This window comes from Hirundo rustica, chromosome 6, assembly GCF_015227805.2.
Source record: "Hirundo rustica isolate bHirRus1 chromosome 6, bHirRus1.pri.v3, whole genome shotgun sequence".
Lineage (NCBI taxonomy): Eukaryota > Metazoa > Chordata > Aves > Passeriformes > Hirundinidae > Hirundo > Hirundo rustica.
The window spans coordinates 25006688-25020263 of NC_053455.1; positions in this window are offsets into that span (position 1 = coordinate 25006688).

Consider the following 13576-nt stretch of genomic DNA (forward strand, 5'->3'; position numbering starts at 1 on the left):
CACTGAACAGGATAGGAATTGAGCTATAAGGTTTTGGGAGCCTTTGTTTCCAGTGTCCTGTGCTACATTTTGAACATGAATCTGAATAAAATTCCACTCATGACTGCTTTTCCCGGCACAATTGGGAACAATATGAGACCAGGATAATGGCATCCACCACAGCTTCGTGAGCACTGCAGCCACATGAATGTGTTGTGATTCCCTCCCCTACAATGAGCTTTAGTTCAGGCATATTGCAGCCCTAAATGGAGGAAATTATGGAAAAAAACCTTTAAAACTTGTAATCTTATTTAATGATTTTACAAAAAGCTGATGAAAATGTGATAGAGCAACAAAAAAATTATATAAGACAGTTTATTTCTCACATGGATTATCTTAGCTTGAAACTTAGTAGAAGACAAAGAAATTAGACATATATGTGCATACTAATGTTCATTACCAGACTTCGAGTTTTACAATCCAAACTAGAGATGACAATGCATGCACACACAGAGAATGACCAAAAATAGCAACGGTAACCCCAAACAGCCATTTTTACAGAAAGATCCCTAAGTGAGGTCAGGATTTATTTACTGAAATATAAGGAGCTTATAATTAAACACAAAAGACAGTGCTTCAGATTTTTCTCTGACAAGAAAGCAACAACCTCTGGATACTGATGTGTATCAAGAAATAGTATTTAACATTGCAGGAACATTAGTGTGTTTTCTTTTATTGCAAAGCCTATTTGAATCACTTTGTAAAGCTGATATCATGAGCTAAACATACAGAGAAATAAAGATTCTTTTTTGAGGAAAATGAAATTTCTCTTTCTTCATAATAATACAAAAGATTTGAAAAACAACATGTTCTGGCCTTAAGTATCAGACTTACATTTTGTCTTTTGTTATCACTTACAATAGCAGTGCTGCTTGAATACCCAGCCATATCAAATGTAAGTTATTTGTATATCTCTATCCTCTCAGGAAATCTTGACCTTGAAATAGAATAAATATGTAACATGGGTATTGGGTTTGTGTGTTCATAGCTAACACCACCAGTGCTAAAAACCATAGACATCGAACAAAAACGTGCAGAAGATGAGATTGTGCAGTGCTGTTTGACTCATTGTTGCAAAATGAGAAATTACGGTTTAAATGTTTGCTGTCTTTGAATGACCCTTCATTTGTAATTGATTCAGCTCAACAGACTGCAATTCTCAAACCATCAAGATACAGAACTTATTTGTCCCATGTTTAAAGTATGCTTCAGTTACTCTACCAAAGTCAAACTGTACAGGATAGGACCTTTTCTGTGTGAGTGCTTTGATAATGTGACACATTAACTTAGGGTCTGAGATGACTGCTTATTTAGACTGAGATTTTTAGAATCAAATTGTATTTAGCATTTGTTGACCAGCTCTATTAAAGGAAGTGGATTACACATAACCCAAAACCTATAAAGAAGTCCACAATTGGCAAATCAATGGAAATCCTTGGAACGGCTACTTGAAGAAACTTTGAAAATTCCTTGTGAGTAGCCATACTTACAGACCAATAAGAAAGCATTCCTTGAGACACGTGCATTGATAACCAAGGACATTATCAGCTGCAGTCAAACTGGTAAACCTTGAGGAATGGGATTTTTTTGAGGACTTCAAGGTCTGTGCTTCAGTAAGGACACAGCACAGACCTTTAATGGTAGGAGAGTGGGGTAAAAAATATGGTACGACATGGGTTCTCCCTTTTGCCAATAGCTCAGAGTGAAGCTGGCCCTGAGCCTTAAAGATACCCAAAACAACAGATATCAACTTTAGACCTATGAAAGGTGAAATAAACAAGGTTTGGAGTCAAGGGAACATATCACAATAAGTTTGGCTCCTAAAAGGTATAAAAATTCTATTAAAATTTGCTGCCTGTTGTCACCCACAAAGAGGAAGGCAATGCATAGGGAGGACTCAAGGGCTTTTTCCTGCTTCCCAGTCACAAAACTGACCCTGGGAACATACACACAGCGTTTGTTGTCAGTATGTAAATGTGAGAACACAAGCAAATAAGTCTGCAGGAGAAGGAGCATGAGGGACAGAAGACAGTTTTCTTTAAAGCAAATAATCAACCTGGCTTTCAAAAGGTCTAGAATTTTGCTTTGCACATTAATTTTCTTCAATAACACTAACACATGAGTTATACATTAGCTGCTGGACTGAAATAATAAACACTAATGTGACAAGCTGGGAAAGGTATCTAGAGAGCAAAGATAGGTCTGATTTTATTTAATATCTGTAGTGTGATTTGAGAAAAAATATTGGAAACTTACTGGAGGCATTTGCAGTGGATTCTTCCCTGGGAAATATTTCCATCCTTTGCTGGGGACATCATGTTATACAAATGAATTATATTAAAGGATTATAGGAGTCTTTATAAATAAAGGAGTCTATAAATAAAAAGAAAACTACAAGATTGACCTAGGAAAAAATGAAAGGTGGAAGGAAGGGAGGAAAACTCAGAACAAGGCTAGTCAAGGCTCTTCAATTGCCCTCTATTGATGATGCATATTGATGATACTCACTGAAACTTGCTGTCCAGCAAATACTACTTATGCTATGACTAATGATATACTGTAAATTCTTACTGATGCTATGAACAGCAGGAAAGCCATTTAAACTAGAAAAAAACACATGCTAATTAGATACAAATTCAGGAAAGGAATCTTATTTGTTAGTTTTGTGACTTTATTTTAGAGAATGAAAGAGAAAAGGGCAGGGAGAAGGGATTTGAATTTTTCACAGCAGTATACTGTGCTCATGAATGCAATTTCAAAAGCTACATTTCTACTAGATGGAAAAATAAAAAGAAAACAAAAAATTATATATTTTAATAAAGGCATATGAAAAGGTAGGGTGAGATTAATTCTTAAGGAAAGAGGTAGTGATGAGCAAGAAGAAAAGACCAAGGGACTAGCACTTAACTCCCTGGGCAGTTCCACTGTGAGAAAGAGAATGTCAAAACACCACTGTGCCCCTTGGCAGTCATCGTGTAAGGATGCTGTTGTTGGCCAAAAGAACTAGACTCAACGTACCTAACAGGCAATATCAGTGTGTAGATTTTCACTCACAGACAACTACATAAACTACATTTCACAGTCTATACAGGGAAGCAAGTCTTTCTCCAGTGAGTCAACTCACACTGTAGGTATGAACAACAAGGCAAACGAGGGCATCCGTAGCACAATCATGGGAGAACAACTATGGATGGCTAAAAGTGGTGGAATAACAAAATGTGTGAATAAAAGCAGGATCTTGCAATAGAAAGAAAAAAATAAAAGTAAAATTAGAGGACAAAGAAAAACCCTCAGGCAAAGCAATGAAAAACCTATCCAAGACAAGATAAAGTACAAGAGAAAGAATAATCAATCCTCCATTGTTGAAGCTATGTCACTGGGTGTAAATCACACAGCTGAGCCAGACGTTTGGGTGACCATGCTAGTGCTGTCCAATGGAGGATCTGCTGTGCTAGGCTCAGATTGCCCCTGCTCCAGCCTGCATCTCATCTTCAGTAGAGCAACAGTCTGAAAATGGCCAAGGAAGAAGTGAGATGCTGTCTGACTGGCACAATGGGGTGAAGGCACTAGCCTTTGGGACTAGTAATCTCACTTAGATTCCCACAGGAATCTTAGTCCTCTATTTTAATTAAAAAGAAGACAACCAGTTATGTTGTCCACCTAGTTCTGCTGTTTTGTGTGGTTTACACAGGGATAATACAAGGAAAACTGATACTGTATTTTCCAGAAAGATTATTGCTCATTAAAACTACATATTTGGGCAAGTGGAAGTTATAGAGTTCAGGTTTGTTTTCTCTAACTCACGATTCATCTATAAGTACACAGATAAATTAGGCAGTCACAGGAGACCATCAGAGCTAGCAGAAGCAGTTGTTCAGGAGTTTCCTAGTCCGGGCTAGTAAAGAAAAGAGTTGTAAAACTAGGTGATAAGAAGGGGAAATCCTGCAAAATATCAAAGTTCTCAGCTAGCAAAAGGTTCCAAACAATAAACTATTACTCTCTAAAAATTAACATTGCCTGACAGATCATATATGGCATCAGAAAGCTGTAAACAATCATAACAATAGGCTTTGCTTTGTTAAAAATAGCTTGTCCCTGACTTTCTACTTTTTTTCTCAAGCATTCCTGGAGTAACTACTGAAATCAATACAGTCATATTCCAGGCACCTACCTTTTAGAAACTAACCTTGAAAGAAACATGAATATAGGTTATTTAAACATAAGAATCTTCCATCTTCCTCTCTCATACAATCACTTTGACGGGGATTTTTTCATGTCAGTGGATACTGGAAATGTTGTTTTTTTTTTAAATTCAAACACTCAGGGAAAGCTTCAGCCACACTAAGTCATCTCAGACAATGGAAAAGGCACATTTTTCCCCAGGGCCTCATGAAAATCTCATCTTCACAAACAACAGGCAAAAGAAGTATTGTCCCCTAAGTCTCTGTGGAAGCCTCTGCTTGCTACAAGTTTTATTTCATCAAACTGCTGGCTGAGAGTCATATCATCTCCTCGCATCACGTGGCTCCTGGGCAGTTGTGAGAGGGACATTGAGCTGTTTATGCCCAGCTTTCCGGGCTGTCTGAGGAGAGCTGAGTTGGAGTTTAGGTGAACGGACCCAAATAGCAGCTACCTCACCTGGTAGCAATCCAAAAGCTGTACGTCAGATGTATATGTTGGGGATACACTGTGGAAGAGTGGGTGCCAGAGAAACACATATTGCAATGCTCCATCATCTCGTCAGCGTGTCTCAGCACAGAGACCTCCTAGGGTGCCCCTTCCTCTGCACAAAAGGGTGGAGATAAATGTCCATGCTTTCTGCTTTCTGGACCATTTAGAGACCCTTTGAGCAACTCATGCATTCACTGAGCAGACGATGCAAATCTGTGCCTCTAAAACAGGTTTTACTCATATATGCTACTTTCTCCTTGATTCCTTTTCTCCCTGGTTCATCAGTTCAGCAGGTTTCTTACAAGTTTCTTACAATCCATGTAACTGGATTTGGAATAGAAATATACTTGACAACTATGTGCCCTTCATAGTCGTATAATTGTCTTCTCCTGGACTACTACTTGGTCTCCTCAGCTCTCTGGAAAAAAAAAAAAAAAAGAGAGAACACCTGTGCATGCAGTTGACAAAGGAAGGACGAGGCTTAGGAACAGAAATTAACAGACGAAGGAAGATACAATCAAAGAGAGAAGAAATTTAATTCACCGAGTTGCATTTAAAAGAATGGCTATGTCATTGGTCACTACCACGTCTCTACCCTTTCTCAAACCTCTGAGATCAGTAGAAGTTATGTAGCATATAAAAACGGAAAGGTTTGAAAATCCTTGTTAGTTATCCATCCACAAAACTAATCCAAAGAGAGACATCATAGTATACAAAGAATAATGCTTCTCAAAAGTTGATGGAAAACCTTTCCTATGGAAAAAAGTAAACAAGAGGAAATGTTTACTTATTCACCTCTGGAGCTGTTGACTTGAAAACAAGAAACAGATTAATTTTATACTGTAATAATAACTTTAAGCTTGCAGGCATTTCATGAGGGTTTATATTGTGTCTATGCATTGTCTTATCCATAGTACTCCACAATTCTCTGTTTAAAACCAATTGTACAGAATGGTCTGCTTCACCAAATAAAAGGGTAATGTGCATCTCATATGGAGAGAGTGGGTTTTGGTCTCTTCAATAAAAGACAAAAGCTAAAGGCATTCTGATCCCCTGCTGAGGACCAACCATTTTGGAAGAGCATCTTTTAAAGTAAAAGTCAACAATACTGCCAAAAAAATCCTAAAGGAAACAAATATGCATTGAGGGAACAATGGTTAAAAAGAAAAAAAACTACCACTTTTTATTCAATTATTTTTAACCAGTAGAGAGAGAATGATATGTTTAAAAAGTCCCAAGATACACATCATATGTCTGCTAGATTTTCTATTCTGAGTTCTGGGATGCCATGACAGTCTCTGGTATTGTATCTGAGGTGGATTCACAAGACTCAGGAACATCCCCTTGGGAAACAAGGACTACAGCCCAAATACAAGGAGCAGGATTCCTGCCTGTGGCAATGCCCCAGTCTTGTCTCAGCAGTGATGAATGTGTAGTCAGCTCAGTGTAATGATTATCTGAAGGCTTTCCAATGCAATGACGCAACATGGCTCAATCCAGCTTTGTACTGCTCAGAAAAGTTCTGCAGTTCTATATTATAAGGGTGTCTATAAACAGAGATGGGTAGATTATAGTATCTGTAGCTGCTGCCTAAAATTTGGTTCAAGCTGCTTCCTAGGTACATTCATTTCCACCTTTCTGTCTTCTAATGTAAGAATCTAAGCCATGTCAGGCTTTGGATACAAACCTCCCTGGTAGCTAAGAATGAAACCCTTCTCTGACAGGTAACAAATGTGGATATCCATTGGCAAAGGCAGGACAGACACCTTTCAGTGCCTGGAAAGCAATCATAACATTCCCAATAAGACCCAGTAAGTCCTGCTGTGATGACAACATAACTGATTTCCCATTCTCACTCTAATAAACTACGTACATGAGCATTAGTTTTTCATACAAGAGAAAAACATTTTGTCAACTACTTGGACTGTGTGATGGAGCGGAGTTCTGCCAAATATTTGATGTTCAGCTGTACGGTTTGAGAGTTTTTTTCCCCACAACTTTCCACTCCCAAGAAGGAAACAGACTATTAAATTTCACATAAGCTTTCACTTACTCAAAATATTTTAAGAATTCAGATCAATTGTTTGGTGTTTTAAATTTGAGATGATTGCAAACTGAAAATTCTCTCATACAAAAGAATTTTGTACTCCTCCTGAATTCAGACCATTTATCCAAACAACAAAATCCTGGTGACATTTCTGTCCCTGAAAAAGAACTTAACATCTGACACACTCTTCACTTCTGTAATGAAACAGAGAACAGAAGATTTTTGGGAGAGAAAGTTCCGTTTTTTATAACATCAGATTTTAATCAACAATACAACTAGGCAAAGATATCCACCTAAGGCACTGGAGGGCAGACCAAAACATGGCAATCTACACCCCTAAGGAGTTTAAATTACATTTGCTCAAGAGAAAAAGATGAGAATTCAGAAAAAATATACTGAAAATTATACCGTTTAATCCAGCTTTAATCTTGCCCTATTTAATTATAGTGTTGATTTGTATATTGATGTGTCCTTATTTAGTTAAACATAGATAATTTTTATTGGGTTCACATGGTAAGGTTTTGGTAGCAGGGGGTGGGGGGGGAGGCTACAGAGGGAGCTCTTGTGAGAAGTTGCTAAAAGCTCCAGCTATGTTCAGCAGAGCCAGTGCCAGCCAGCTCTGAGGGAGACCCAACCCTGGCCAAGGTCAAGCCCATCAGTGACTGTGGTTGCACCTTTGGAATATCATGGGAAGGAAGGAAGGAAAGGAAGGAAAGGAAGGAAAGGAAGGAAAGGAAGGAAAGGAAGGAAAGGAAGGAAAGGAAGGAAAGGAAGGAAGGGAAGGAAGGGAAGGAAGGGAAGGAAGGGAAGGAAGGGAAGGAAGGGAAGGAAGGGAAGGAAGGGAAGGAAGGGAAGGGAAGGAAGGGAGGAAGGGAGGAAGGGAGGAAGGGAGGAAAGGAAGGAAGGGAAGGGAAGGAAGGAAGGGAAGGAAGGGAAGGAAGGAAGGAAGGAAGGAAGGAAGGAAGGAAGGAAGGAAGGAAGGAAGGAAGGAAGGAAGGAAGGAAGGAAGGAAGGAAGGAAGGAAGGAAGGAAGGAAGGAAGGAAGGAAGGAAGGAAGGAAGGAAGGAAGGAAGGAAGGAAGGAAGGAAGGAAGGAAGGAAGGAAGGAAGGAAGGAAGGAAGGAAGGAAGGAAGGAAGGAAGGAAGGAAGGTTAAGAAAAGGCAGAAGCAAATTGCAACCAGAGAACAGAGGATTATGTGAAAGAAGCAACTCTCTACACACCAAGGTCAGTGAAGAACAGGGGGCAGGAGGTGCTCCAGACCCTGGAGCTGAGATTCTCTGCAACTTCTGGTGCAGTCCATGGTGAGATGGGATGTGCCCCTGCAGCCCATTGGTGTTCATGATGGAACCAACATTCCCCTGCAGTCCCTGGAGCAGCTCCATGCCAGAGCAGGAGGGTGCCCAAAGGAGGCTGTGGCCTCATGGGAAGTCCACATTGCAGCAGGATCCTGGCAGGACCCGTGGAGAAGCCCACACTGGGGCAGGTTAGCCAGAAGGACCTGTGACCCAATGGGGGACCCACACTGGAGCAGTTCAGAAAGAACTGCAGCCTGTGGGAAGGACTCACTTCGGAGAATTTCATAGAGGACTGTCTCCTGTGGGATAGACCCCATTCTGGAGTAAGAGAAGGGTGTGAAGAATCCTTCCTCTGAGAAGGAAGCAGCAGCAGTAATGAACTGACTGTAACCCCCTTTCCCATATCTCTGTGTTCTGCAGGGGACAAGATAGAGAGCTTGGGAATAAAGTTAAGCCCGTAAAGGAGGGAGGGGTAGGGATAAGGTACTTTTTTTAGGATTATGTTTTACTTCTCATTATCCTATTCTGATTTGTTTGGTAATAAATTCAGTTAATTTACCCGAGGTGAATCTGTTTGGCCCATGAAAATAATTGGTGAGTGATCTCTTCCTGTCCTTATCTTGACCCAAGAGCCTTTAGTGGTATTTTTTCTCAGCCCTGGGCTAGATGAGGAGGGGTGTGATGGAGAAGCTTTGGTGGGTACTTGACATAAAGCCAGGGTCAGCTCCATCACATAATGTAGGGGAAAAAAAATTAAAATGAAAACATAGAAAGATCAACAAAAATGGGTGAAAGAAATCCAACTTGTGATTGAAATTCACCCCAGATATGATGCTTATTTGTAGGTTTGACTATATGGGCAATAATTTTAATTTTTTAGTAATACTCACTGCATGTCCAGACCTTCTCCTCCATATTTCCGGGCCTTGATTCCTCCGAGATGCTTGCCCTAATTTGTCTCCAAACCTACTTCCACAACAGTTTATTCAAGGTCCATGATGATGAAGTACAGAGCCATTTGTCTCCAGCTTCCCTCACAAAGCCGTACCGTGGGCCTCAAGTGGCCTGAAGTGTAAACATGTGAAGGGCTACTAAGTAATAGTAACTTCAGGGAAATTGCCACCCTTGTGAGGTACAGTGCAACAAGGCACTGCACATGACAAAATTTCATGATGAGAAAAATACCACCATTTCAGAAGATAAACCTTCAAAAGACCCTTTATTGAGAGAAGAATGGAGAACTACTATGTTTGGCTTGTCATCCCCTTTCTTCCCCCAAAGCACATTGGATCTTGGATCATGTTTGATTCAGCAAAGTTTACACCCACTGGACAGACTGCATCATTTATTATGGAGCTTACACATTTATTCATCTACAGAAGACACTCTGTGTTCCGCAGGAAGAGGTGGGTTTTGTTTTCTCAATGCATTTCATGTAAATGTGTTTGAGAGCATTTTCTGTGATCTTCTTAGTATGTGTGTATAGATGGGCACGTTATGTTCTGCCATGTGATTTCTTCCTCCTTTTACAGTCATTTTATATGAATAGAGTTGAATGCTGATTAAAAGACATCATGCACAAAAACGTATTTCTTGTTTTAAAATCAGAGGTAAAAGGCACTGCCGTATTAGAAAAGGAAGAAATACAGAAAATTAAGCATGTCCATTTAGAAGGGGGATCAGAGCTGAATCTTATCTTCTAAGTAGCCAAGAAAACAAATCATATAAGGATTCAGACCTCTGACCACCTCTGAAGGGGAAAGCTAATGAAAACAGCACCTCACTGGGGACATTACTGCATATCATCACCTAACAGTGACCCTGAGGGAAATGAAACTGAAGAGAAATGGAGCTGGATGCGAGGGAGGTGGAACTGTTCTCATTTCTGAATGCAGCAGAATAGTCTAATTGGATATACAGCACAGCAAAATGAATAAATACCAGAGGAAATATTTTCAAGCTTTGTAAAGGAATGACATGCAGATTGAGAGAAAGGCAAAGTCCTGTATTTCTAGCCATTTTTGATAAATGCAGGATACATCTGACTTAGTCAGAAAAAGAAAATTTAGAGAAGCCCAGCAATTGAAGGGGCTGCACATTCAGCAAAGTATTATGCCTTGAAAGGAACAGGCCATGGAGAGCTGAGCATCCAAAATCCGTTGAAAAGTTTCTACAGAACCCAAAATTTTGCAGATGTACAAACAGATTTCAGACACCTTTCCTTCTTTTTTCTGAAGTGGTTGGCTGCTTTAATCCATCATTTTCCTGGGCATGAAGATTCTGCAGCCTGTGTAATACTGCTGGGACTCACACTGCTCTGTTACGAAGAAAGGTGCTCAGCTGTGAGGCTGGCACCTGACTGCAAGCTGTCGCCCAGCCTCTGCCACCAAAGCCAGCTCTTGCCAGTCCATTGCTGGTGCTGGTCAGCTGTGAAAGGGGGGTAGAAGGGAGAGGAAGAAATGCAGCGTGCCTGGGGAACGATTAGGAAGCTGATGATTATCATCCTGGTGCTGGGAGAGCGTTGATGAGCGGCTGAGGAGCAGGAGGTGGAATGAGGCATATGTCTGGTACAAAGTCAGTGCTGGCAGCCACCAGTTGTTGTCAGGAGCCCTGGCCACAGCTAATGCCAAGAGCTTCAGCTGCCATCCCTGCCATCAGCAAGGGCTGCTGCAGCAAGCAGTACCCAAAGGAATATCTGTTTGGAACCCCCTGCTTCATATAATATGTATTTCCATTTGATGTTTCTCGGGTGCATTCAGGACCAAATATTTTCACAGCAAAAGCACCAAAATTCTATAATTAAAAGCAAGTACTCTTTGATAGGTTTTGCAGTGCAAGCTTTAAATGCTGTAAGTACCAGAGACTCTTCTCACTGAAGTTAAATGCATCCTTATTTCTCACTCCAGCAGAGCCCCAGGCCACAGGTGGCCAAATGGCAGGGTGGACCCCTGCCTGCAGATGATGGCAGTGTTCATGCTCCTGAGGCACCGTGGGCAGCCCTGCTTGCAGTCACACAAGGAGGGACTGTGGAACTGCTAGGCTACCCTGACGGTTTTCTTCTCAAAATGTTTTAGCTGCTTTGTAGCCAGTGCAGCCACAGGGACCACTGAAGGGCTTCATTTGTCTGCAGCACTGAGCTGCTCTGACTGTGCATGTACTTTTAACCACAAGTTCTGCCTCCGAGTCTCAACAGCAAACTGAGATAGTTGTGCTGCCAGTGAGGTCAGTGTGTCCAGATAGGCAATGTGTGGGTTTGCATCCCTTCATTAGTCATAAGATATTTCCAGCACGTCCAGCAGACCCATCTACTGCCCATATGACCATGGGCTACATCTTTGCCTCTTTTAACATGTCAAAATAGATTCTCACCCTAAAACTTCTGATATTCACAGAGCGTTTTGAGCTCTCACAGACAAGATGGGATGGAAGTACCACTTTTGTTCACCTATGAAGCTTGTATCTCACAACTGGACAAATCTGTGATGCTGTCTCTGCTGTCTGCTCCCTTCCCAGGGCATACAGAACCTGAAGCTGGCACCTCTGTGGAATAGCAGAGCTGGCACGCTAGTTTTGTATGTAGGTGGTAAAATAGCTTCTTCCTTAGTCCTGTGCTAAGTGCTTGCTGAATGAGTTTGACTCCACAGACTCAAGGACAGCCAGCTCAGGTTGTTTCCTCCAACACTAATACGTAAACAAGTTATTCACTTGGTTTTTTCCAGTTAATGTTATTCAGGGAGAGTAAAATGCTGTAGAGCATTCATTCTGGTTCCAGTTGTGGAAATGGAGCACGTATAATTACCGATGTGGGTAGCAGTCCATCTCGTGGCCTTACTTATGCCAGTGAAGGATATTATCTCATTATATCAGCTTAGAAGTCTTCTTTCCCTGGAATTCAAAATAAGCAAGGCTCATAAAGGAATGATAAAACAACTAATTATGAGGGACATTATTTTAAAAACTGAATAGTAGTAAAAATCCATTAATGGACTATTTTACATGATTAAACTACTTTCCAGGAAGTATCTAGGCTTTTTCAGCATAAACATTTCTACATTGAAAATGTAACTTGAACCTAATTCTATGGTCAGCTATTTTTTGAATAAGTATAACATGTGCTTTCATTTATGACAGGGCAAAGATGAGTGAATTTTTTGACTTCATTATATCTATCATCCAAAGTAATTTAGAAGATAGTCCTGCTTCATGGAGACTCTTCTGTACTACAATTCTAATAATGACTAATGTCTGGGAAAACAGAAAATAGAGCTGCTAGCAAGGACTTGTTTTAGCATATGTTTTAGGATTTCTATTCTAATAGAAAGTGCTGTTATAATTCAAAGACAAAATACTTCTGGACCTTCATAAATTTGTTGGGTGTATCTTTTAGGTTACAATACAAGGAAACTTTGGTTTTGCTTCCCAGCTCTTGGTCCTTCAACCCAACTGAACCTCAAGCTGAACTACTTTCTTTCCTTCTTGCTGATCAGCTCCAGGAAGAAATGTTCTGCAAGGCTGAGCCCATCTTTTGTTAAATCTGGGAAACCTTTCAATAAACATTCGGCTGCAGGTGGAACTGTGCTATCCATCCCCTAGAAGTATGGGAGCCAAAGAATCCTGCCAATGGATAACCAAAGGAAAGAAGGAAAGAGAGGTTGCTGCTGGGACACAACAGAGGAAGACACGGACATCAGCTGGTTAAAGTAAGAGGCAGCTCATTTAGGAGCAGTTCTGTTCTTCACATAGCTGCAGGGGTGAGAGATCTCTTTCTAATTTTGTCATTTCTTTTCTGTATTACTAGTTCTTCTTGGGACAAGGAAAAGGTGAAATATGTTGATGAATCCATTGCTTCAACTTCCTTGGCAAGAAAAACATCCTATATTTTACACTGTGCAATTCATTTAAACAAACATATTTGGCAGAGTGAAAATTACAATGTTTGAACAAAGATATGGGGTGCATGCAGTTGCAGAAAGACACAGATGCTCATTTCCTAGAGGAAATTCAGTGCTTTAAATAGTTGTAGCTCACTATTCCCAATTTCTTGTATAAAATACAGGAACTCTGCTACATATGACCATACAGGTGCCACTGGTGCTGGACTGAGCAAGCCCCATACAATGCTTTTAGAGCAACCTCTTTGAAGGCTGGAGTATTGCAGAGTAGTCCTGCTGATGGAACCTGATCTAGTTTGAGATGCCTGACCTACAGACTTAGAGAAAATGGGAGCTGTTTTCTGAGTAGTCCCATTCCTGGCACAGGTCTCATGGCTCAAGAAGAGACTTTCCTAACATGTATGTCATGCATGTATCCATCCCATTGTACAACAAACTTTTGAGACCCTATTTATAGCAGGAAATGCTTGTAAGACTGGTATTTGAAACTGGACTAGCTGAAAGTGGTAACTGAACTGAACGCTTTCCTGGCAAGAGGAATGCACCTTGCTAAATCAGCACCCTGGGCCGTACACATACATCAGTAACTGGTTAACAAAACCTAGCCCCAGAAACAATGCTGCAGAGTGTA